At 42.7% G+C, this 9,157-nt stretch overlaps 1 non-coding gene across 1 annotated transcript; it reads right to left on the reverse strand.

Annotated features, from left to right (window-relative positions):
• Window positions 1-691: 691 nt before the first annotated feature.
• TRNAH-GUG lies at window positions 692-763 on the reverse strand. Its single transcript has one exon. It is a non-coding gene; the product is annotated as a tRNA-His (tRNA).
• Window positions 764-9,157: the final 8,394 nt, after the last annotated feature.

Here is a 9,157-nt window from a genome sequence, read left to right on the forward strand (position 1 = left end):
GTAGGCAGGACAAGGGAATGGCACTTAGATAAAAGGAGAATCAAGTCAGACTGTTTTCCCACCTTTTGGCAGAATCCTCCCAGTCACATCAACCTCCCCTCGCAAAAATGGCACTGCATTTCCAGCAGAGACTTGCTTCTCTTTAGTAAAATCTCAGGTCTAGACATAATGTCTCCCACTTACTGCCATTGATTGCAAGTCTCCTAAGTGCATCATTCTTGGAACAAAGATACTAAATATCTTCAGCAATAAAGAAATGGCTCGTAATTCCATGTCTCCTTAGCTGCTCTTTCCTGAAAAATTCATCCGAATTTTCTTTCGTGGTGCATCATCCCTGGGGAAAGACCATTGAAAGAAGTCAATCTTCACTCATAGAGAGAAAGGGAATACATTAAAAAAATGACAGTGATGTCAGTGAGAATGTTGTCCCAGACAACCTGAGCACAACAACATCTGTGTGAACTGCTGGAAATCACACAAAATGAAAAAAAAAAACCTTGTGGTGCAAAGAGTGTCAACCTACAGGAATTTTTTGTGCAGCTCCTGCTTCCCCTCCTCTGTTTTTCTGAGCTTCAGGCACTGAGGCCTGCTCAGCAGTTCCTGCTGCCCAGTGAGGGATCTGGGGGGTGTCTCCAGCACCAAGCCTCCAATCCACCAAGCCTCCAAGACCAAAATCATTCCCCCTCCCCAGTGCCGTGACTCGGATTTGAACCGAGGTTGCTGCGGCCACAACGCAGAGTACTAACCACTATACGATCACGGCAAGCTACAAAGGATGTGCCCAGTGTCTCTTGTTTTCTGTCCCTTCTAAGCAGAGCTGTGCAAGCATTGCCACCTAGTGCAGACCAGCTATAATGTTCCCCATGCTGGCATCCTTCTGGGTGACCACTACTGGCACACCCAGGCATCCCCCATCCGAAAATCATGCTGCCGACAGAGAATGAAGTGAGGAAGGCAGGCACAAACGTTATGGTGGCAGAAAAACATTCCTGATCCTTTTGGCAACTGCAGTTTGGTGTGGAAATCTACCGTTGCCCTCTGTTTGGCCAACGTCTATCTTCCAACGTACAATAATTTTGGTCTGTGAATCCTTTTTCTGCTTTCCATGCTGTGACTTGTGATGAAGGACAATCTGGTGAAGGGACATTCAAAGTTACACAATTATTTTAAAAGCTGTTGAAAAGGAAGCATAAAAAACCCACACATTCCCCCTGCTGTAAATCAGATTTGAATCAAGGTTGCTGTAGCCACAGCACATCATAATCCCAGCCACTGGACTATCACAGCAAGCTGGCACATTGTGACAAGTTTTGAGCAGACATGCCAGAAAAATGAGATTTCTAGTAAAATATCAATTGTTGACTGCTCCAAGTCATCAACAAAGGATTTCTGTGGAGGCTTAAGAGTTAACATTTCAAAATACAACTGTTCATAGTCGAGTTGTTCTAATAGTTGTCTTTATTAAAGATCTCATATCTGCCACTTAGTCTCACTTTTTAATTCTGTGTCTGACAGTGATAACAAGAAAATACTGGAATAGCAAGTATCGTCACAATTTTGTTATTTAGTTTAAAAAGTGGAAGGAATTGGTGAGTACACCGGACGGTTGTGCGTGAGGTCAGGCTGGAGAAATGGGCTGACAGGGACCTCACGAAGCTCTACAAGTGGAAGTGACAAACCCTGGATCTGGGGAAGAACAACCCCAGGCACCAGCACATTCTGAGGGCTGATCAATGGGAAAGCATCCTGTCAAAGAAGGCCCTGGGAGTTCTGGTGGACACCAGGTTGACCATCAGCCAGAAATGTGTCCCTGTGGCAAAGAAGGCCAGCTGCCTCTTTGGCTGCATCCGGCAGAGTATGGCCACCAGTCAAGGGGGGGTGATCCTTTCTCTGTACTCAGCACTGGCAAGACACATGCAGGGGCTGTGTCCAGTGCTGGGCTCCCCTGTACAAGAGAGACATGGACATACTAGTGAGAGTTCACTGAAAGGCCACTAAGATGATGAAGGGCTTGGAGCTGGGAGAGGGTGAGAGAGCTGGGATTTTTTAGGCTGAAGAGGAGCAGGCTTAGAAGGGAAATCTTCTCAATGTGCTTAAATACCTGATGGCCTGATGGAGACAGGCTCTTTTCTGTTGCATGCAGTGTCAGGACAGGGGCAATGGGCACACACTGAAATAAAGGGAATTCCTTTTTAATCTAAGAAAAACTTAGTGTGAGGGTAGTTGAACACCAGACCAGGTTGCCTGGAGAGGTTGTGGAGTCTCCATCCTTAGACCTGTTCAAACCCGTTTGGGTATGATCCTGGACAGCCTGCTGTGGCTGACCCTGCTCAAGCCATGGTGGGACTAAAGACTTCCAGGGGGCCTGGCCAGCCACAGTGATTCTGATTGTCAGGAAAGCAAAAAAAACCACCAAAACACCACAACACACCTGTCAACCAAAATAAAATATCACTGCTTGCAAGTTTGGGGTTTTTTTTAACATTTCTGTAATACATAGCTGTGCTTAAGAGCACAGGCAGTTGTGCAGAGGGAGTCCACAAGTGCCACGAAATGGGCTACTGAAAGTTTGACAACCTTCCCTGCTGACTTCTGCAAAGCCCATGTGAGCTGCAGAAGTAAGCATTAGCTAGAGGTTGAGCATCTTAGTTGGGACAATTTTAAGTGTCTTCTCCTATGTTTTCAGAATCGACAAAGGCTTTGTAATACGGATCTTGCCCAGCACATGCATGCATTCTATCTTTTCTAGGAGTTAGAAATGGCAAGTTATGGCTTAGATCTTCACAGTAATTAAGATTTACCTGACAAGATTTCATAAGGAACAGGCACAATAACGTCAAACTTCTGGCTTCCTTGACAAATCTAATTCATGACCCTGCGCTCTGCATTTGACTGGTCTGAAAGACATTTTCTTATGCTGAATAAATATTTTTAGACAATACATTCTTTTTAAAAAGCTCAAACAATTGACTGGTTTAAACCTGTGAAATAACAAAATTTTAAGCAATTGCCATGTTAAAAATCAGCCCAGGAGCTGGATAAGATCTGAAACTCAGAACTGAATTAAGGTTACTGATTAACACGCTCAGATCCCAGAGGTTGACTCACACTGTCAAAATCTATTCAGTGGCTATTAAATGATTGTTTAAACAGAGAATTATTATTTAATAGTGATTCCACCAGCTACATCTACATTTCGAATATTTGAAGGATTCAGGTGACTCATTGATATGATCTGATTTGTTTGACTGAGAACCTGCTCTTAATAGGTACTTTTTTGGAAAAAATGTATTTATACAGGGGCTGAAAGAAAGGCTTTCTCTGTAAGCAGAACACTGTTTACCAAACCTGTCCTCACCAACCTCCTCAATATCTCTCCCATTTTGATGTACATCAGAATCATATTAGACATGTGATGGGGGGAGAGCTTTTGTAAGGCTTGGGGCTGTAAAGTGATTGCAGTTTCACATGCTGTTCTGTTTGTAATTGAACTAGGTTTACTGCTGCCACCTTTCATCTGTTTATCATGGCTACATTCACCAGAAGTTACAACCACATCTACCAGCATAAGCAGCTGTGTGCTCACCCTCTAAGGGAGCTCTCGGGGTGACACATGTTCCCTAAACTTCCTTCATGGTGGGAAAGACTGAGCATGAGTGAGATATAAAAACTTCTGATGGTGATGGGGGACAATAACATTAACCTAGCTCAGTTGTGCTAGAACTTCATGGCTGATACTTCACCTGTCTGTAATATGAAAGGGATTGGGAAAATTGGCCAGAGGCTTGCATCAGCTGACCACAGTAGGCATGTCATTCTATCTACATATAATTAGGTTTTCCACCTGTAAAATATCTCTCAAAGGCATTGTGAGAATTTCATTTGTTAATGTCGGCAAATCTCTGTTTCTCAGAAGAAACATATCATTGTGTATGATATCTAGATGTTAATTAAATTATATAAATGACACATCAGTGTCATTTCAAAATCAGACATATTCCTAAGCATAATTAAAAAAACTCTTTTTATGATGCATGACTAGCAATTACAGCTATAGAATCCCGATATTTATGCGATCAGGTAATTACCAAACAAATTATTACATGAGCAGTCTTAAATTAATATAACCTGAAAGATAACCCCGAGGCAACTAATCTCGTCTTCTGCAATGACCAATACCACAAAATGTTTATCAACATGACCTCATATTCCCTCATTTTTCAGTTCACTATCGGTGTCCTCACCTGACATTGCATTCATTGCTGGGGTATTTTGTGAGGAAAGCAAAGCACTGGGAGCCCAGATGTCTGACTTCTGTTCTCTCCCAGTCCTCAGCAAGACATCCAACTATGACTTCTTATTTTTCGTATCTGTAAAATCCAAACAATGAATAAAATCATCATGGATGATTGAAAAATGTTTTGCAAATCATCGATGGAATACATGAAAAAAGGTCACCTGCAACAAGTGGGTAATTTTAACAAAAGTATGTATAACATTGTCCTGAATGTGGCTCCAACTGAAGTGCCTAACAGCAGGCTCAACAATGATAATTGGTTGAAAGTATCTAAAGCCCTCATACATCTTAACCAATACAGTTTCACAGCTTTTCTGAGATCTTATTGCCCTGTACAAACAATAAGTTGAAGCAGAAAGAGGTAACTGCCATGCCTGTCATGTCATAATTTTGTATAATGACTCAAATGGGAGAAATGATCCTGATTTTAGATTTGATTTTGACTAAAAGTGTAGCACAATGTCACTATTATTATTGTCCAACACAGAGCATGGGGCTTTTTATTATTATTATTATTATTTATTACTAGATTGTACAAATGTGCTTACACTTAGTTATGCTCCATGAAAACCATTCCAAATGACCTATCTGTTAAGAATTAACAACTTGATTCATGTAATTTTGACTTATTATGTCTGGTTAGGCAATGTTTTTTCCCCAAAATCTTAAACAACTTAATATTTAACTGAGCATTATCTCTGGGTAAAACAAGCTGCCTCTGCTGAATCTGCAGAAGAGAATACAGACCTGCCTACGTCCTGTGGAGGAGGGCTGGACATCAACCGAGACACTGCCTTTGTATGAAAGTGGATTTTCTTGCTGATCTTACTTGTTAAAATCCCACTTAAAGGACAAGGACTCCTTGTGAGAAACATTTCACTAGTCATTAGAAACTCACCCCTTTCTGTGAAATGAAACAAAAATTTTGAATCGTAAAGGTAATTATATCATTCCCCTTTCAACCCTGAAGAGCTCAATCCCCCGCCTGCTATACCTCATGTGTCTTCCGCATGACAGCAGAAAAATTGCTCGGTCCTCTCTTTCACAAGCATGAAGACAGTATGAAAGTCATGAGATTTGAAATTAAACCATTAACACACCAAACCAGCACATTTTAGGAGGGGGTGCAGGTAGGGAGAACAAACAGATAGCCATCTTTTGGGATGCTCTTTTCCTAATGAAAATTGAGATTGTATCACCATAATCTTATTAGTGTATTATTTATTAATTATAATTACATGGTTTCAATTATAATTATTGTATAATCCTCCATCTGCAACAGTTGCTTAAGGGAAAACAACAAATGTCATGACAATCATAATTAAATAATGACAACAACACTACAGTTCATAAAATCTGCAAGAGAGTCCTCATTTTTCAAAGTTTGGTAGGAAGCAAAAATTAACTATGACAAAATGTGCCCTTCCTAAATACTGTTTGGCCTTTCGATCCTTGCTCTTCTTGGACTCACCGCATGTTAACTGCTGCACGTGAACCAAGCAGCTCCTAAAATGTGTGACGTTTCTGTTCCAAGTTGCAAAGTTTCATGGATGTTTGTAACATTCTGTCCTTTCCAGGAACTGTGACCAATTAAGCCTAGAAAGTTCTCTTGGACAGATCAGCTTGTCTATGAAACAGACAGAAAGCATGTTCCATATTAACTTGTGTTATTTTGCACATCAACTTAAGACCCTCTGGGAACTGGTCTTCATGAACCCCGCTGCATCCCACTCCTCTTCCCTGCCTCTTGTAGCAGTGTCATACCTGATTGTTATATACCTAGGCCTTCAGAGGTTATATTCATGTGACTTACATTTTGACCTGTAATATGCATATGCTGAAGGAACAAAACTGTCCTTCCACATAGCTGTGGGAACTCTGCTTTGGTACATGATTTGGTCGAGAGAGGTGATTCTCCCCCTCTGCTCTGCTCTTGTGAGACCCCACCTGGAGTGCTGTATCCAGCTGTGGAGTCCTCAGCATCAGAAGGAAATAGACTGGTTGGAGCGAGTCCAGAGGAGGCCACGAAGATGCTCAGATGGCTGGAGCACCTCTGCTATGGGGACAGGCTGAGAGAATTGGGCTTGTTCAGCCTGGAGAAGAGAAGGCTCCGGGGAGACCTTATTGCAGCCTTCCAGTACCTGAAGGGCCTACAAGGAAGCTGAGGGCGGAGGGGGACTTTCTACAAGGGCCTGCGGTGTCAGGACAAGGGGTAACGGGTTTAAATTGAAAGTGAGGAGATTTAGATTAGATATCAGGAAGAAATTCTTCATGGAGAGGGTGGTGAGGCACTGGAACAGGTTGCCCAGAGAAGCTGTGGATGCCCCATCCCTGGAATTGTCCAAGGCCAGGCTGGATGAGGCTTTGAGCAACAGTTGCCCCTGCCCGTGGCAGGGGGCTTGTAACTAGATGATCTTTAAGGTCCCTTCCAACCCAAACCATTCTATGATTCTGTGATTTAGGATGATCGTGTGCTTCAGCACAGCTATGTTTAGATCTGTGTGTTACCTTCTGTTTCTTTGTACCTAAACATGCACTGCTAACTACCGTAGAAAAGGGCTGTTCTTAAACAGGGTGGGATTAATATACTATGTCACAATTCCCTCTGGAAAAAAGCTGCTCAGAATAAGAGGACCATGGAATAATCCCAGAATGGTTGAGGCTGGAAGGAACCTCTGGATGTCATCTGGCCCAACTCCCCTTCTCCAGCAGGGTCACCTAGAGCCAGTTGCCCAGGACTGTGTCCAGAGCCTCCAAGGAAGGAGACTCCACAACCTCCCTGGGCAACCTGTGCCAGTGCTCGGTCACCCTCACAGTGGAGGAGTTTCCTGACGTTCAGAGAGAACCCCCTGTGTTTCAGTACGTGCCCATTGCCTCTTGTCCTGTCACTGGGCACCACTGGAAAGAGCAAGGCTCCATCCTCCTTGCACCCTCCTTTCAGGTATTTATATACGTTGATAAGATCCCCACTGAACTTTCTCTTGCTGAGCTGGCTACTGCTTCCTTCTTCGTTCTGGGTCTCAGCCCTGATTAAGGGGAAACTGCTCCTATATGTGTTTACTCACACAGGACAGACAACTCATGTATGAACAGCACATGACTGTTAATGGGTCAGAAAGCAACACTACAGACATGCTGAGGCCAGATATTTCCACTGTGGTTTTTGGGGAAATGCTTTCACTAACAGCATTAAATGGGGAAGCCCTAGTCAAACACTGTCATGTCTGCTACTGGAGTTTTTTTGTGGTGTCCACCAGGCAACCTATCACCAGAATTAGGTCAATCAGAGATTGCCTTTTTAACTCTAAAGCAATTCTTACTGCAACCACCAAAAAAGCATTAGAGTTAATGCAGGAGACCTCCCAGAACAGCCTGGGGTGAGCACAGCTGCAGTGAAGGCTGGTGAAGCGATAATCTGTTGGATGTAGGCACTTCTCCTGCAGTGAGATGCTTCCTTTATCGGATCTAGCATTAGCATACTATGACCAGCCTTTCTTTCATCAGGCTGACAATTCTAACCCAAAAAGCAGATGCAAGCAAAGGAATAACATTTTAGGGAAGCAAAGAAAGTAACAAATTTCAGCACAGCTTGGATTAAGTTCCTTAAGAGTCTGGAAGTTAGAAAAGTTTGCTTTTTATTTACCATCAAAAGATTCATAATCAAAATATTTGCAAGCAAAAGATTGCCTTAAATACTTCCAGACCCAGACTGATTCTTGCACAATGTCACAAGTATCCAGCAACAGATTTCATGCTGCTTACTACTACCTTATGAGCCTGGTGGCCCAGAAAGTTTTCCACCTACTATACGGTTCATTTATACCATCTGTACCTCACCAATCTGGCGCTCAGTATACTACAGGAGGCTGCCCTGAAGGCCTCACTGAGCTGAGATAAACAGTACCCATTGCTGTCCTCCTGTCTATATGGGATGTCATAAAAGGCAATCCAGCTGGTCAGGTATGATCTGTCCTTGCTAAAGTCATGCTCCCAATCACTTTATTCTCCTTCAGTCATCCGGACATGGCTTCAGGAGGATTCACTTCATAACCTTGCCATGGACGGAGGTGAGGCTGACCAGCCTGGCATTCCCTACATCCAGTTTCTTGCCCTTTTTGAACAAGACTGTGTATTATTTACCTTCTTCGTGTCATTGGGAACCTCTCTGAAATACCATGACACTTTGAAGATGGTAGAGAGTGTCTCACAGGGACATGAGCTGGCTCCCACAACATTCCGAAATGAATTCTCCTTGGTCCCATAGAATTATGTGTGTCCAATCTGCTTAAATATTCCTTAATAATACCCTCCTCTACCCTAGGTAATGCTTCATTCCCCAAGGCCTTGATAGTAGGCTTAGGGACCTAGGAGACCTGAAGACAAATACAACCAGTAAAAATCAGGGCAAAGAAGTCACTGGGTGTCTTAGCCTTTTCCACAGATGATCTTAGTGCTGCTCTTCATGTCCCTTGGTAATTTCAACTCTTGCTGATTTTGGGTTTCCCTAACTCCATCCTTTTTTGTATCTCAGAAAAGTTCTTAGAGCTTTGGCCTGTATTGCATAACTTCTAAAAACAAGACCTGTAGATTATTTCTGATACTGCTTTTGGCTGACCCATTCTTCCTTTCATGGTGGTAACACAAAAAGGTGAAACAAATTACTGAGTACACAGCTCCAGGGTCCAGGACGACTGCTCAATACCTCTCAACCCACCCTCCATTGCATCTGACACTGACTGCACTTGTCTGCTGAATTAGATCTTACACAATAAAAATTCATATTCCTATACCTCGAAGAAACATAATACGACAGAATTCAAAGAAACTCTGAAACAATAAACATGATTAATATTCCCTCAG

The sequence above is a fragment of the Eurypyga helias genome, unplaced genomic scaffold (genome assembly GCF_000690775.1).
Source record: "Eurypyga helias isolate BGI_N326 unplaced genomic scaffold, ASM69077v1 scaffold7141, whole genome shotgun sequence".
Classification (NCBI taxonomy): domain Eukaryota; kingdom Metazoa; phylum Chordata; class Aves; order Eurypygiformes; family Eurypygidae; genus Eurypyga; species Eurypyga helias.